Below are 17,489 nucleotides of genomic sequence, written 5' to 3' on the forward strand. Positions count from 1 at the left end.
CCAAGGGATACAGGAGTACTGATGCATAGGGGCACTTGTACCCCAATGTTTATAGCAGCACTGTCAACAATAGCCAAATTATGGAAAGAGCCGAAATGTCCATCAACTGATGAATGGATAAAGAAATTGTGGTTTATATACACAATGGAATACTACGTGGCAATGAAAAAGAATGAAATGTGGCCCTTTGTAGCAACGTGGATGGAACTGGAGAGTGTGATGCTAAGTGAAATAAGCCATACAGAGAAAGACAGATACCATATGGTTTCACTCTTATGTGGATCCTGAGAAACTTAACAGGAACCCTTGGGGGAGGGGAAGGAAAAAAAAAAAAGAAGAGGTTAGAGTGGGAGAGAGCCAAAGCATAAGAGACTGTTAAAAATTGAGAACAAACTGAGGGTTGATGGGGGGTGGGAGGGAGGGGAGGGTGGGTGATGGGTATTGAGGAGGGCACCTTTTGGGATGAGCACTGGGTGTTGTATGGAAACCGATTTGTCAATAAATTTCATATATATAAAAAAAAATAAAATAAAATTGTTTTGACTTTTGCTATTTTATTATTTTATTTTTCTTTTCTGAACAGCGCTTAAGGGAAAAAAAGGCAGCTAAAGAAATTCTGAAATATTCATAATAGGCAAAATCATGGAGACAGAAAATGGATCAGTGGTTTCCATGTGATGGGGGAGAGGGAATTGGGAGTGACTAACTGCTAATAGGTACGCAATTTCCTTTTGGGGTGATGAAAATGTTTTGGGACTTGATAGTGGTGATGGCCTCACAGCATTTGAATGTACAAAATGTCACAAAATTATTGTATACCTTATTTTTTTTAACTTTTAAAAAATGTTTATTTATTTTGAGAGAGAGAGAGAGAGAGAGAGAGAGAGAGAGAGAGAGAGAGAGAGAGAGAGAGAGAGAAAGGAGGGGCAGAGACTAAGGAGAGAAAGAATTCCAAGCAGGTTCTGTATTGTCAGTGCAGGGCTCAGTGCAAGGCTTGAACTCACCAACCATGAGATCATGACCTGAGCTGAAATCAAGAGTGGATGCTCAACCAACTGAACCACCCAGGTGCCCCTCAAAATTGTACAATTCAAATGGCTATATATATATATATATATATATATATATACACATAACCATATATATATATATATACACACACACACATAACCATATATATATATATATATATTTTTTTTTTTTTTAAGTAGACTTCACATCCTACATGGAGCCCAACGTGGGGCTTGAACTCAGGACCCTGAGATCAAGACCTGAGCTGAGATCAAGACCTAAGCTGAGATCAAGTGCTGGATGCTTAACTGACTGAGTCACCCAGGTGCCCCTAAAATGGTTAGTTTTTATGCTATGTGTGTTTTATCACAATTTTTAAAAAGGGATCTCCCTACAAAAAAAAGAAAGTGATTGCTTTCTTTTAAGTAACAGTCTTGATTATCCTATACAATAGGATGTTTCTTTTCCTGATGGACAAGAATAAGAGGAAGCTGAAATAAGAGGATAAATCCTGGCCCAGGATAAGGCAGCTATGGCCAGCACATTATTCTCAGTTGAGTAAGGCACCTTATGGTATCAAGCTATCCACCTCCACAACACATGATACAAAATTATGGAACAGAAACACAATTTCTACAAGGAAGGCACTTACTTGAAAAAGCAGACTAGGGGCTCCTGGGTGGCGCAGTCGGTTAAGCGTCCGACTTCAGCCAGGTCACGATCTCGCGGTCCGTGAGTTCAAGCCCCGCGTCAGGCTCTGGGCTGATGGCTCGGAGCCTGGAGCTTGTTTCCGATTCTGTGTCTCCCTCTCTCTCTGCCCCTCCCCCGTTCATGCTCTGTCTCTCTCTGTCCCAAAAATAAATAAAACGTTGAAAAAAAAAATTAAAAAAAAAAAAAAAAGAAAAAGCAGACTAAGAAAGGCAGTGGTCTTTTTTCCATAGCACATATTTTCTGCTAAATAGAATCAGCTAAGACTCCCTGCCTGCTAATAGAATAGGCTTCTGTGTTGGTCAATCTAGAAGATCATTCTGCTCTCAAGGAAGAGGCTCCTTCTCAATTGTCCTGCATGACCACAACAGAGAGGGACCCTTTCTCCATCCATACTGCCTTAGCGTTCCACTTCCTATTGGTGTTAAGTTGGTGGCCTTAGGATTGAACATTCACAGGTTCTTAAGTGCCTTTGTATCAATGCAGTCCTCTCAAAAACTTAACAGTCTTCTATAGTGCTTATTTGTGGGGCTAATAAGTGAAGCCAAGATCTTGACTTCACTGAACTCCCATGTTCTTTCCATATCTAACCTCTGGTTTAATGGCTACTGTTTGGAGTCCAGGAAATAATAACGACTAATCAGATTTTCTTCTTAACCAACTTGATTCATTCTGTTGGTGAATACCTAATGAAAGATTTTTAGAATAGGCTAGGGTTTCCCTCACAACAATGATACATTCTGCAAAATTGTTTTCTGATTCTCTGAAGGTATTAACTTCAGCTCAAGGCAAAAGAAACTGGTCTTATACACCCTGAAAAGCACAAGGGATTCAGTCTACTTAGAAAGCCTGTTACAGATAGAAATCTTTATTCTCAAGGCTGCATTTTTTCCCTTTCTTCTTTCAGCTTGACATTCCTTAGGTTAATTTCTCTTTGTTGTATAGCCCCTTGCAGAAAGCCACAGGATGAAACCAACACACAAATATTTAAAATTTTTCATGTTACTATTTTTTTACTAATTCTGTATCTCTCTAGTAGGAGACTTGTTATGCTAGAAATAAAGCAAAAGTGGCATATTGAAGGATGTGGAGATAGACAGTAATTGTTGACTTTTTAAAAAATGTTTCTTTATTTTTTGAGAGAGAGAGAGAGAGAGAGAGAGAGAGAGATGGAGAGAGCACGAGTGGGGGAGCCGCTGAGAGAGAGGATTCAAAGCAGGCTCTGCACTAACAGCAGAGAGGGCTCGAACCCATGAACTGTGAGATCATGACCTAAGTCAAAGTTAGACGCTCAACTGACTGAGCTACCCAGGCACCTCAAAATTGCTATTTAAAACAGCAAAGTCTGCTAGATTCAGGATTTAATACATGTTTATTGAATTATATTCCATGGGTTCATGCTTCTGGACAGCTCTTAATATTATTTTGTTTTCTTATTTTAGAAATCTTGATCTGTTATTTTTTTCCCCTCTGATTCTAAATACATCTGTATTATTATGATCAGGCTGCCATTCAAAATACCACAGAGTGGCTTTAAAAGAACCCCAGAAATCTACCTTTTCACATTTTCACAGTTCTGGAAACTAGATGTCCATGATCAAAGCACCAGCAGGGTTGGTTTCTGCTGAGATCTGTCCTCTCACTTTCAGATGGCTGCCTTCTTGCTGTGTCCTCATGTGGCTTTTTCCTTTTTGTATGAATGGGGGTGGGGGGTGAGCTCTCTGGTGTCTCTTCCTTTCTCTTCTTCTAAGGACACAAGCCCTGTTTGATTAGGGCCAACCTTATAACCTCATTGAACCTAAACTACCTCCTTAAAGGCCATCAAATACAGCCACATTGGGGATTATGCCTTCAACATATAAATTTTGGAGGGACACAGTTACATCCATAAAAATGCCATTTTTATGCAAAATTTAGTAATAACTACATTTCTCTTGGAATATCTGTGGTTCTCACTCTAAAAGATTTATTACCACTTATATGTCAGAGGCATTGCTCACTACTATTGATTGGATAGGAAATCATACATGTTGAAACAGGGAAATGTATTAGATTAAGAAAAATTAATATAGAATGCATTTAGCATGAAGGCTAGAAAGGTATAATCATGTGATTATTGTGCTTGCAAATGTATGTTCAGTTGTTAGAACTGGTATATACCAGATTGATAGACTGAGTAAAAAAGGTCTTAAGAATATAGAAAGACACAAGAGAGAGTAGGAAGAAAGCATGAGAACTCTGGATTCTTGTAACCATGAAAATGAAGCATTCTGGGGAATATTGTTAAGTCTGACAAGTGTTGTAAAGATTTCAATTAAGAATGAATCGGGTTGTCTTTATTCCAGATTTCTTCAGTTAGTGGACCCCTTTGCAAGGTGAGGCATTTGTTATGAGTGCCCACTGCCTTCTACACACTGAGGAGACAGCTGTGAGTTAGACAAGTGAGGTAGATGCAGGTGATGCCACATCTCATGTCACCTCGACCTCTGGAAGGAGAAGACAGTTCCTATGCAGGCTGGCAGCTTTTCCATTCATGTAGTTTAATGCTTCACAATCTAAATGCTGGGTTTTCTCCAGAACTCAGGAAATTGTTCATCCCACACAATGGGCAGCTCAGCAGAATTGGGAATGAAGCATTATCAGGACAAGTCCCCTCAGTGGGAAAATTGTGAGGTACAGTCATTTGTGCCCTCATGCTTGTTTTGAAAATGTGAAGTTATTCCAACACAATTGATATGTTAAGGAATGCTTTGAGCAGAACCTGAATTTTGTGTTTTCTAATATATGATTTCTTGCATGAGAAACATATTAAATTAGGGATTAGAAAACTCTGGCCCCCCAAATTGCCTATTTTTGTAAATAAGGTTTTATTGGAGCACTACAGACAAAGTTTTTTTTAACCTTTTATGACTGTGGTAGGGTCTGTGTGACCCTCAATACTGAAAATATTTACTATCTGATCATTTAAGTAAAAGTGTGATAATTCCTGATCTAGGTGAATGCAGCATGCAGTTGACCAAAGCTACTTAAAAATACTAAATAAATAAATACATACATACATATTAAAAATACATACATACATACATGTTAAAAGGCACATAGGCACACAACTGAAATATCTCCCTGTGCCCTCAGAGCATCAGGTATGTTGTGAGTCACAGCCAGCCACAACTTGTGTTACAAGTTTCCATCAGATTTCACATAATTCTTCTTCTGCCACTTTGCAATAACTCACAAACTGTGAACATTCCAGCAGGCCCTTCCGTCAACAAACGTTAGCTCTCTTCACAGCAAGGTGCCATATTCATTGTAGGCTTGATGTGTTTCCTAACCATTTAATATGGCTGACACTGTGCTACCATTTTTAAGGATCCTATCATTTTCTTTATGTGTAACTGATGAAGGTTTTCAGTATTGTGCTCCTGACATCATTTTTATTCCCATGAGCCCTGTAGTTTTATTGCATGTTTTTGTGTAACACAGTAATTTTTTTAGGAACCATGTACCACAATTATATAAGAACTGAGGCACTTTCTATACTCTGTTCTTCAGAAGGTCTCCAGAAAAATGAACCTCAGTTGGCCAATCCAGAGATCTGCTCATTAATAGATGGCATAATTGGCTTCTCTGATTTCCCTTTCTCACTTCTCCCAGACCTTTTTTGGTGCTTCCTTGGATCACTTTTCACATAAACTACTTGCTCTGAACTCCTGATCTCAGTTTTCAGGTTTTTTTCTTTTCTTTTTTTGTGGTGTGTGTGTGTGGGGAATTAAGACAACAGATTCCTACCCTCATGGAGCGTACATCCTAATGTGGGAAACAAATTATAATCAAGTAAATAAAAAAATACACAACAAATAAGCAATATAATACAGGTTGTGATAAGTTTTATGTAGGAAATAACCAGGGTGATGAGAGAAAGAAAAATTGGAGGAGGTCACTTTAGAGAGAATTCAGGGAAGGCTCTTCTGAGAAGATGATACTTGAATTGAAGCATAAAGAATACAAATGAGCCAACTGGGGTAAAAATTATAATGATGTCATAATGGAAACGTTAGAGCAAAACACTAAATGGAAAAGGACCAGATGGTTCATAGTGATGTTATATCAATACTTGAAGATATATTGGGTACTACAATGCATGTCATTCTTCTACTGGGATGCGTATAGCCAGTATAAATGCATTATGTCTTAATAAAGCATGTTATACTCATTGTATGGAAGGGACCACAGCCTGAAAGACTGAAGTCCATATTTAGCATTTGGGAGTCAGGATAGGTGGGTAAAAACTTCAGCACCTTACTGCTTCAATTGTTCTCCCTGCCTTTTACTGTTACAAAAGTAAGGTTTTCAGGAAAAGACAAGAACCAACAAGTAGGATAAAAAGTTAACAAATATGGCAAATAACACAAAATATGTGGTACAAATAAAGCATCTAAAGTAAGAATCCTCCAAGTCCCCAGTTGCAGGCTCTCAAAGAATGGTGGTGGTGATGGTTTTGACATTGATGTTGGCAGCTATAATAGAGAGTGTGTTAATCATGGTACTGATTATCAACCTTCAATGCAGAGAAAGTGAAATAGTCACAACCATTAGGCTTCCTGCCAATTTGGAAGAGACACACAATTTGAACATTCTTTTTTGTTGTTGTTTGTTTTTTAATGTTTGTTTATTTTTGAAGGAAAGAGACACAGAACGTTAGTGGGGGAGGGGCAGAGAGAGAGGGAGATTCAGGATCTGAAACAGGCTCCAGGCTCTGAGCTGTCAGCACAGAGCCTCACATGGGGCTCGAACTCACGAACCGCAAGATCGTGACCTGAGCCAAAGTCGGTTGCCTAACCGACTGAGCCACCCAGGCGCCCCTGAACATTCTTTCTAGGATTGGCTCCTAAAACTTAAGGTATCCTATCAAAAAGAAAGGAAAAGAGGAAGAAAGGATTGATCAAGAGAAATGGCATTGCTGGGTGTTCTACATGTCATGACTCTGTCACACTAGTGTGACATTAGTCCTCTTTGTAATAACCACATGTGAATGATAGTTACAAGTCTACCCAATTCTTTAAAAAAAATTTTTTTTTAACATTTATTTATTTTTGAGACAGAGAGAGAGCATGAAGAGGGGAGGGTCAGAGAAAGAGGGAGACACAGAATCTGAAACAGGCTCCAGGCTCTGAGCTGTCAGCACAGAGCCCGACGCGGGGCTTGAACCCACGGACCGCGAGATCATGACCTGAGCCGAAGTCGGATGCTCAACCGACTGAGCCACCCAGGTGCCCCTACCCAATTCTTATAAACAAGGAAGCTGAGTCTTGGAGAGGTTCTATAATTTGCCCAAGTTTACAGAACTCATTCAAACTAAAATGTATCTAACTCCATGCTAACAGAGAGAAAATAAACTGAGTTACTAATATAGGCTGAATGGGTATCTATAATTTTAAAGAAAAGAACAAACGCAGGAAAAATAAATGCCAGTTTTGAGTTGAAAGACTTCATTTAGAAAAGGTTGGACAGGAGAGAAGACAAGAAATGGGGCAGCTGGACATGAGGTCTCCTCACTCATATTGTACTGTCTTCAGCAGTGGATTCATTCTTGTGGATCATTGACTCTACTAAGATACACAGTATTGATTTTACTGTCAATAATTAAACAATTTGTGCTGATTTTGAAAAATTTTATGAACACAGTGGGGAAGCCAAACTGATTTAATTTTTTTTTGCTAATTGCTAATTACCCTCAGTATAATGGCTGGTGTTTTTATTTGTGTAATTAGGAAGAGGGCCAGAATATTATTCGTAAGAAATCCTGCTCTAAAATTTGAGATGTGAGAACCATGTCAGCTGACCAACTTTCATAAAGAACCATAAAGCAGATGGTTCAAAATTTTTTTAAGTTTTAAAATAGTATTAAAATTCAATGTCTTGGGGCTGCTAGGTAGCTCAGGTCAGTTAAGCATCTGACTCTTGATCTCAGCTCAGGTCATGATTTCCTGGTTCATGAGATTGAGCCCTGTGTCAGGCTCTGCAGACGGCATAGAGCCTGTTTGGGATTCTCTCTCTCTCTCTCTCTCTCTCTCTCTCTCCTTCTCTCTCTCTCTCTGTCTCTGTCTCTCTCTCTCATTCTGCCCCTCCCCTGCTCATGGTCTCTCTCTAAAAATGAATAAATAAACTTAAAAATTTTTAAAAAAGATTCAGTGTCTTTAGATTTTCTTACCTTGTTTGGGAGAATACACTGATATATGTGTATATATATTTTTCTTTCATTTTTTATTTTGCGTATTTAGGAATGGGGTTGCTAATGGGCTAATGGGGATTACTTAAATGAAAGAGTATGGAATTAAAGGAAAACCCATCAATGGCAGTTGACTCTCTCAGGCCCCATTCTCCACCTTTATTTCTGCCTTTCAATTTTTCATACATTTATTTTTATGAATTTCGACTGCATAAATTTAAAATTTTCTTATTTCTGTCTCAGTTCTTTAAAAAAGTCTGTTCTTATTTAAAAAAAAATTTTTGAGTATAGTTGACACACAATGTTACCTTAATTTCAGGTGTACAAGATGATTCAGCACCACTGTGTGTTAGGCCATGCTCAGCACAAGGGTAGCTACCATCTGTCACCATACAACACTATTACAACATCATTGATTATATTTCCTATGCTGTGCTCATTATTTCCATGACTTATTAATTTCATAAATAGGAATATGTATCTCCTACTCCCCTTCACCCATTTTGCCCGTCCTTCTACCCACTTACCTCTGGCAACCATCAGTTTGTTCTCTATATTTGTAGGTCTGATTCTGCTTATTATTTGTTAGTTTATTTATTTGTTTTGTTTTTTAGGTTCCACATATTATTGAAATCATATGGTATTTTTATTTCTCAGTCGGACTTATTTCCTTTAGCATTATACCTTCTAGGTCCATCCATCTTGTTTCAAAGGGCAAGAGCCCATTCTTTTTTGATGGCTGAGTAATATTCCATTGTGCTATGTCACATTTTCTTTATCTGTTCACCTATGGATAGGTCCTTTGGTTGCTTTTATATCTTGGCTATTGTAAATAATGCTGCAGTAAACATAAAGGGGAATGAATATATCTTTTCAAATTATTGTTTTCATTTTCTTTGGGAGGTTCTTTAGGAACCTCCATACAATTTTCCATAGTAACATTTCTGCCAACAGTGCACAAGGGTTCCTTTTTCTCCACATCCTTGCCAGCACTTGTTATTTTTTGTCTTTTTGATTCTAGCCATTTTGACAAGTGTAAGATAATATCTCATTGTGGTTTTCATTTGAATTTCCCTGATGATTAGTGATGTTGAGCATCTTTTCATGTGTCTATTGGCCATCTGTTTGTCTTCTTTGGAAAAAGAAATGAGAGGCATCCACATTGATAATGAAGAAGTTAAACTGTCACTTTTTGCAAATGACGTGATACTATACATAAAAACCCTAAAGACTCCACCAAGAAACTACTAGAAATAATAAATGAATTCAGTAAAGTTTTAGGATACAAAATGAATACCTAGAAAACCAGCAGTGTTTCTGCACACTAATAACAAAGTAGCAGAAAGAGAAATTAAGGAAACAATTCCATTTACAATTGCACCAAAAGGATTAAAATACCTAGGATTAAACTTAACCAAGGAGGTGAAAGACCTGTACTATGATAACTGTAGAACACTGATGTAAGAATTGAAAGACAACACAAACAAATGGGAAGATATTCCATGCTCATGGATTGGAAGAATTGTTAAAATTTTCACACTTCCCAAAGCAATGTACAGATTCAGTGCAATCTCTATCAAAATACCAATAGTATTTTTCATAGAACTGGAACAAATAATGCTAAAATTTGTATGGGACCACAAAAGACCCTAAATAGCCAAAGAAATCTTGAGAAAGAACAAAACTGGTGGTATCATAATTCCAGATTTCAAGATATACTACAAAGCTATGTAATAAAAACAATATGGTACTCACACAAAAATAGACACATAGATTAATGGAACAGAATAGAAATCCCAGAAATAAATCTATGCTTATGTGCTCGATTACTCTATAACAAAGAAGGCAAGAATATACAATGGGGAAAAGATACTCGCTTCAATAAATGGTGCTGGGATAACTGGGCAACTATATGCAAAAGAATGAGACTAGACCACTTTCTAAACACCCAAAAATAACTCAAAATCGATTAAACATCTAAATGAAACATGAAACTGTAAAAATCCTAGAAGAGAACACAGGCAATGATTTCTCTGACATTGGCCATAGCAATTTCTTTCTAGGCAAGTCTTCTAAAACAAGAGAAATAAAAGCAAAAATGAACTATTGGGGTGCATCAGTATAAAAAGCTATTGTACAGTGAAGGAAACCATCAATAAAGCAAAATGTCAACTTACTGAGTGGGAGAAGATATTTGCAAATGATATATCTAATAAGTGGTTAATCCAAAATACATAAATAACTTATATAACTAAACACCAAAACAGAACAAAACAAAAAATCCAAAACCAAACAAAACACCAGAAACAAAAATTGAATGCAATTAAACATGAGCAGAGTACCTGAAGAGACATTTTCCCAAAGAAATCTTGTTTATATTGTGCTATGTTCCTTTACTACACTTTTAATTTGTATACTTTATATATTTTAATTTAGTCTTAATATTAATAAATTCTCTGTGACAATAAGGATTTGCTGTATATAAATGCTGTTTGAAATTTTTTTTAGGTTCTACTTGAAAGACAAAGTCCTATTACTGATAGAATGTCCTATTGGCCAAATAGGTTAATCAAGATTTCAAGAACTTTGGGAAGATTGCTACAAACATACCTTTATTTAATTAGTATGAAGAAGGAAGTAATTATGCTAATCTTTATCTGAGTCATGTCTTCTAGGAAAACAATGATGGTTGGGAAATCCTCTCACCATTTTGTCTTCCAAATCTCCTCACCATTTTCTTTCAAGAAATGGTTAACCTCACCACAAAAATCCTTTCCTGTTCCTCATATTACAATAAAAAGACTCTCCTCCACCTCTGCCTATTTGCAGTGACTCAGATTAGACCCATCTCTGTCCTTCTTCATGATTCCCATAAGATTCACTGATAATTTCTTAGTTTACCTGCCTCTATAGAAATGTTATTCATTAGTGAACATTCTCACTATTGTAATAGCATAATAGAATCATCCAATACTGATAGAATTGTCCAGTACCTTTTCTCTTTCACAAAGGGTTGAATGACTTGGAGAGGATTCTTGAGTGGATACTTGACAAAGGCTTTCATCACATCCATTCTTTGTCCTTTAGGTAGCCAGATGGCTAAAGAACATAGCACATAACAACTAACTGGCTCTATTCACAAACTCTTGGCACAAATATAGCTACCTAAAACAGAGGAAACTGTGTTTCAGTTCCTCACCACCAACTGATATGAGTTGAATATCGTAAGATGACCTTCTACTTCAAAGTATCTTACTCCTACCTTATTGGTATACACTAACAGACCTATCAAAAAAAATGCAAGGTTTTCATTCAGTGCATGGTACATAGTGAATGCTCTATAAATATTAGTCATATTTACTATCATTAACAAAGTGCTCACAGTTCTTGTAAATTAAACTTTCATTCCTCTGGCTTGGAAGATCTTCCACATCTGAGATGTTTGCTAGTAGATGCAAATCCTTTTGGAATGGGTAACATCTGAACGTATTATTGGAAAAGCTCTAGATTAGTATGAATTACAACAACAGAGGAGCCAAAACATTCTCTGTAGAAATGGGTGGCCAAGAAAAGAGAAGGCACTACAAACAATCTATTTATAATTTGGCTTTATACTGGTCACTCAAGGTCATGGCTGTATTAGGATAACAAATTTATACTTTATACTCATATGTACAACAGAAAACTTTCTTTGTCTATATCCTGTATGTTATCTAACCTTCCTTGAAAGCATTCCACCACCACATTAAATATGTATCCGTTCCACTGACACGTACACATATATACATGTGTGTGTGTGTCTGTATATGTATATTTTTCTATGTATATCGCTTCCAGAAAAAACTAAATATAGTTCAGTCTGGTAAACTCAATCCAATCTGATATTTTAGATTTCAGGTCTTTTTCAGGTCAAAAGAAATCTTGAGCATACCTTCCTCTTCCTCCCTACTCCTTTTCTGGGTAGAGTTCTGATACAATGTGATGTAAGCGTTAGTTTTCATTTTATCTCGAAAAAGTAGGGAATGAATACTGGGTCTTTGATCCACATGGTAACTTTGAAAGCTCCCTGGAAAATGCTGTGCTGTGTCTGCTCTAGGCTACTCTCTGAATTGGTCATCACTGAAGCAAGATCAGTTCTATTCAGTCATTAAAACCATCTTGTAAGGGCCACTTGTCCTTAGTCAGAAAGCCTTTATATATGGTGGCTGCTTTGTCCTGATCCCAGGCCTCTGCAGACTCACCAAATTTCTCAGTTTCTCTGTGGTTCTTCAATCTAGGCACACAAAACACCTGAATTCCTTATATTTCATACAGGGCTTGGGAACTAGATGCAGAGGCATTTCAAAAAATTTTTCAGGATGCCTGGGTGGCTCAGTCAGTTCAGCATCTGACTTCAGCTCAAGTAATGCTCTCACGGCTCGTGAGTTTGAGCCCCGCCTCAGGCTCTGTGCTGACAGCTCAGAGCCTGGAGCCTGCTTCAGATTCTGTCTCCCTCTCTCTCTCTGGCCCTCCCCTGCTCACACGCTGTCTCTCTCTCTCTCTCTCTCTCTCTCTCTCTCTCTCTCTCTCTCTCTCAAAAACAAATTTAAAAAAATTAAAAAAATTCTTTTTCTTTTCTGGAAAAATTTTTCTTCTTTCTTCCAGAGTGATATAATATCCCCACATCATGATAAATGTGACTGTGTTGAGCTACACATAGAGATTTGTGGCCTTCCCAGGGAAATATGTCACTGGCTAGTGCCACCATACTCCAGTTGCCTGCCATTTCAGGGTGTTTCTTCCATTTTAGTTTTCACATCCTCTATTCTCTCCTTGAAAGATGGAGAGCAAGGACACATGGATCTGATCTTTCTAACCTTTCCACATGTCTGTGTGCTCTTTTTTTTCTGTACACTATTGCCATAATGGGAGAAGTTTATTATTTACCAACCCATTCAAGGCAGAAGCCACCCAATATCCACCTCCATGTCCCGCTTTCTACTGGAACAATGGATCCTAAGAACTTCAAGAGACCCTGATGGCTAGGACAGATGGGCATCTCCATGATAAGCAGTATGAGAGAAAACCAGAGGGCTTACCCTCTAATGTACTATTTGAGAGTCTTGGTATTTTATATGACTCTCTGAAGGAGTAGAAGAAACACTAAAAATAATTGAGTTCTAACTTCCCAGCAGGCCTAATGGATGAGAGCTCTTCTTTGACCCGCACTGGATTTAAGTAGATTAAAAGAAAATGAGAAAACTGTACATCTCTTGTAAACTTTAATTTGTGGACAACACACATCTGCTACATTATGTTGTTCCTCTCCACAATAAGTTCATAATTTTTGATGATTTACTTAACATTCACAAAGACTAATAATATGGATTTAGAAATTGATAATTTTAATATAATTCTAGATTTTAATTTTACTTTTAATAGATTTAAGCCTTGCATGCTCTTTTGCATAGACCATAATAGTTACTGATTCCTTTAAAGGTAAGTGAACTTCTGCTATGTGTTATACTTAAACATCCTTGGTATCATATGGTATGACAAGTATATCATATTTGCTATATCTGTATTTTTAACAGTTGTGGCTTTTGAGAATTTGAGTATTTTAGAGATAAGACATACTCAACCCACACATTAATTCTTTATGCTGTGCAAAATATCTAAATCAATAAGCATTTTAGAAGAAGAAAAATCAATACTGCCCAAACTCCAGTGAGTAGAATATGTCCTTGTGCTTCACGTAAGTGCTGAAGATCTGTGGGGAGACCTATAATTGGATTGATTTTGTTTTGGCTTTATAATACATCTTGATTGACCATGCTATATTACCAGCATCACCCTTTGCAGTAAACTTTTGCATCCAGGATCAGAGCCCCACTTTCAATTGTGCATGTTTAGTGCATGACAGCTGAGGGACATCTGGGGTCATCTGCTTAGAGATGGATACAAGCAAGCTACTATAAAGATAAAATGTCAAAGGCAATTTGCAAACTGATTATTGTTATTATTATTTTTTACCAAGGCCACTGCCATAGGGAAGTATAGCATTTTACCTTATCCTGGAAAAAAGAATGAATGTCATAAAATTGAGTTCTAATTCCCTAGCAACAGACCGGATGAAGGTCTTCCACTGACCTTTATTGAGTTCAATTAACTTAAATAAATGAGACATTTCCTACAAACCTAACTCAAAATGCTAATGTAAATATGTTATAACTATATAGATAAAGGAGTATATAAATAATCCTATAAGGTATTACTTCCAAAATCATATATTATCAAACACAAATATATTTTCATATTGCCTATATTTTAAAGTCAGTTATTTGTTTGAAAGTTAGACATCCCTAACTTCCCAAGCCAGGGTTTGCTTCATGTGTTCTTTTCAGTTATAATTAGGCACCAAGTTTCACCCAGGTGGATCAACTGGGTTTCCCATTTATTCCTCTTCATCAAATACTATGGACTTAATTGTGTTTCTCCCAAATTCGTATGTTGAAGCCCTAACCCTCAATGTGACTGTGTTTGAAGACAAGGCTTGTGGGAAGTAATTAAGGTTAAATGAGGTCATATGGGTGGGTCCTATTTCAGTAGGATTTGGAAACCCTATAAGAAGGAGGAGAGAGAGAGAGAGAGAGAGAGAGAGAGAGAGAGAGAGAGAGAGAGAGAGATCTGCTTCCACATGCATCAGAGAAAAGCCATGTGAACACATATTGAGAAGACAGCCATCTGCAAGTTGAGAAAGGACCCCTCACCAGGCCCAATCATGCTGGCACTCTGATCTCAGACTCTGAGCCTCTAAAGCTGTGAGAAATACATTTCTGCTGTTTAAGTCTCCTAATCTATGGCATCTCATAATGACATCCTGAGAAAAGACACCAGCATTTGTAAAAGTAGCCCAGCCTCTTACAAATTGGGGTCAATTACCTCTGTTAATGTAATGATGGCTCTTCTTGCCTGCTGGCCCTTCGTCACCAGGGATCTAAAGAGCCATGGTGGCAACTGTGGCTTATAGTTCAGTGTGTCTCTTGCTGTGTCCCAAGAGTGTGTCCTTTTTGGAGACAATGTCTTCTAGTGTTACAGAAACCAGAATTGCAAGGATAGAAAACATAATTTCCTAAGTAGGTGTTCCTAAGGAGAGTGATGGTGAGAGGGAGAACATTCCTACCAGCATCTCTCAGTTCTCAGCTCAGTGAATCCTTTTTGGGAACACAGCATCATATACAGTTTTCTGATTTAGTACATGTACTAAGTCCTAAATTTAATATGTATACTGAATCCTAAATGATGACACCACATCCTCATAGACTATCGCTTCCAAGATGGTACTTTACCATTTTCTTCAGAGGGCCATCCCTATATTAGAGGAGACCAGCTCCTTCTGAATGTTGCAGTTTGTGACATAATCAATGGATCCCATTTTTATAGGCTTACTCTTGCATGTTCTTTGCTGTAAAATGGGTCATTTGGTTGAATGCTACATTATATGAAATTTAATACCTGAAATCAGATACACCCTGATTCTGGCTCAGGTCCTATAGGCAGGAAAGGAAAATCCATTCCTCAGAGAAGTATTCGTATTTGTAAGGATAAGCCCCTCGCACTTCTAGAGGAGAAGGGTCAGTGTAGTTAACTTTCCATTGAGTGGCCACTTGGTCTCCTTGAGAAATTGTGTCATATTAGTGGCTCAGTATTGGTCTTTGTTGCTGACATGTTGGACATTGAAGGGCAGTAGTAGATAAATTAGCCTTGGCAAGTGGCCTGTGAGTAACTTCCATCAATGCCACATGACCACTTTGTCCATATGCACATTATACCACTTCTGGGGTGACCAATGATGATGACTGGCTAATGTTGACTAGTCGGGTATTTTGTTTTCATGGTTGTTTAGTGCCTCTTCTGTGGTAAGCACTTCTAGTGAATATTAATGTAAGGTACACAAATCTTCACACTTTTTATCTTCTCTCAAATGCTCACCCACATGCCTCTGCCTCAGTCCTCTTTGTCTCAGATTCTCCAGTCTTATTCCTTCCAGGCTCCTGAATAGACGGCAGGGATATTGGACCTGTACTACCGTGGACTACATGAAATGCATGATCACGTATACTGTTTTTATCTGTACCCTTTAGAAAGATATTCTGTCTCTAATGCTTTTAAAGGCCCTTTCTAATGTAGCTACATCATAGCTACTTTTTTTTAAGCTTACACTCATATACCGTACTGACTTACTAGAAAATCAGGCTTGTCCTCTTTCTTAGTCTTTCAACCTGCCATTTTTAATCCCCCTCATAAAAACATAGCAGTGAGCTAGGATGGTTGCTTGTGGGCCTTGTTGGATGATATGGGTGGCTGCGTATCTGCTCATGCAGCTTTCTTGTGCTTTCTGGTCCTCCTCAACCTCAATTCCAGATGTACCATTTCCATTCTGATGGATGCTGCTGGGCCTGTCCATCTTCATGATTTGATGGTGCTAATAGAATCCATATCATAAAGGGCAGTTGCAGACACTTAGTGGAGGATCAGTGGTCAAGCATTTCCTCTCTTATAAGGGCCAATAACATTCCAGGAACTGTTTTTTGAAAAGTACATCATTATCCACTGTAGATGGCATTGTTTTGCTCCAGAGTCTCAGGAGACTACACTGTGAGTCTTTAACTTGGGCTTATCATAAATTCCACACACTTCCATCACCAGCTATTGTGGCCCAAAAGTCAGTGTAGACTTTCTTTGGAGCCCTTTCCTACTCTGAACCTCACTCAATGTTGGCAGCCTTCCATGGGACACAGTATGCAGGCTAAAACATTATTCCTGGAGTTGGAATGTTTTGACTCTAGAACCTGAGGAGTTCCAGCAGATGCTATGTTTCCTTATCTGTGATAGGAGAGATAATGTAGCAATTTGTCTTTTAAATTTTTTTTTAACATGTATTTATTTTTGAGACAGAAAGAGACAGAGCATGAACAGGGGAGGGGCAGAGAGAGAGGGAGACACAGAATCGGAAGCAGGCTCCAGGCTCTGAGCCATCAGCCCAGAGCCTGACGCGGGGCTCGAACTCACGGACCGCGAGATCATGACCTGAGCTGAAGTCAGACGCTTAACCGACTGAGCCACCCAGGCGCCCCTGTCTTTTAATTTTTTAATGTTTATTTATTTTTTAAGATAGAGACAGCACAGAGGAGGGGCAGAGAGAGAGAGAGACAGACAGAGGACCTGAAGTAGGTTCCACGTTGACAGCAGAAAGCCCAAAGCAGCACTTGAACTCATGAACCATGAGATCATGACCTGAACTGAAGTTGGACGCCTAAGGGACTGGGCCACCCAGGTGCCCCTAGTTTGTCTTTTAATTTGGAAAGAGTAGCCTGGCATGCCCTTTATCATGGAGACTCATATTTTTAATGAAATGGAAGATCTCTGAATCTCTCAGTTGTCATAGGGCTTAATCCCCATTCTCTCAGTGCATGTGTTTTATCAAGCCTTCCAGGCTATTAACCACTTCATGCTGAATCTGCCTGATCACTACTATGTTACCAACAAAATAATCACTGTT

This window comes from Lynx rufus, unplaced genomic scaffold (genome assembly GCF_022079265.1).
Source record: "Lynx rufus isolate CCGP_SWC_20201006 ecotype Redwood Valley unplaced genomic scaffold, mLynRuf1.p SCAF_2, whole genome shotgun sequence".
Classification (NCBI taxonomy): domain Eukaryota; kingdom Metazoa; phylum Chordata; class Mammalia; order Carnivora; family Felidae; genus Lynx; species Lynx rufus.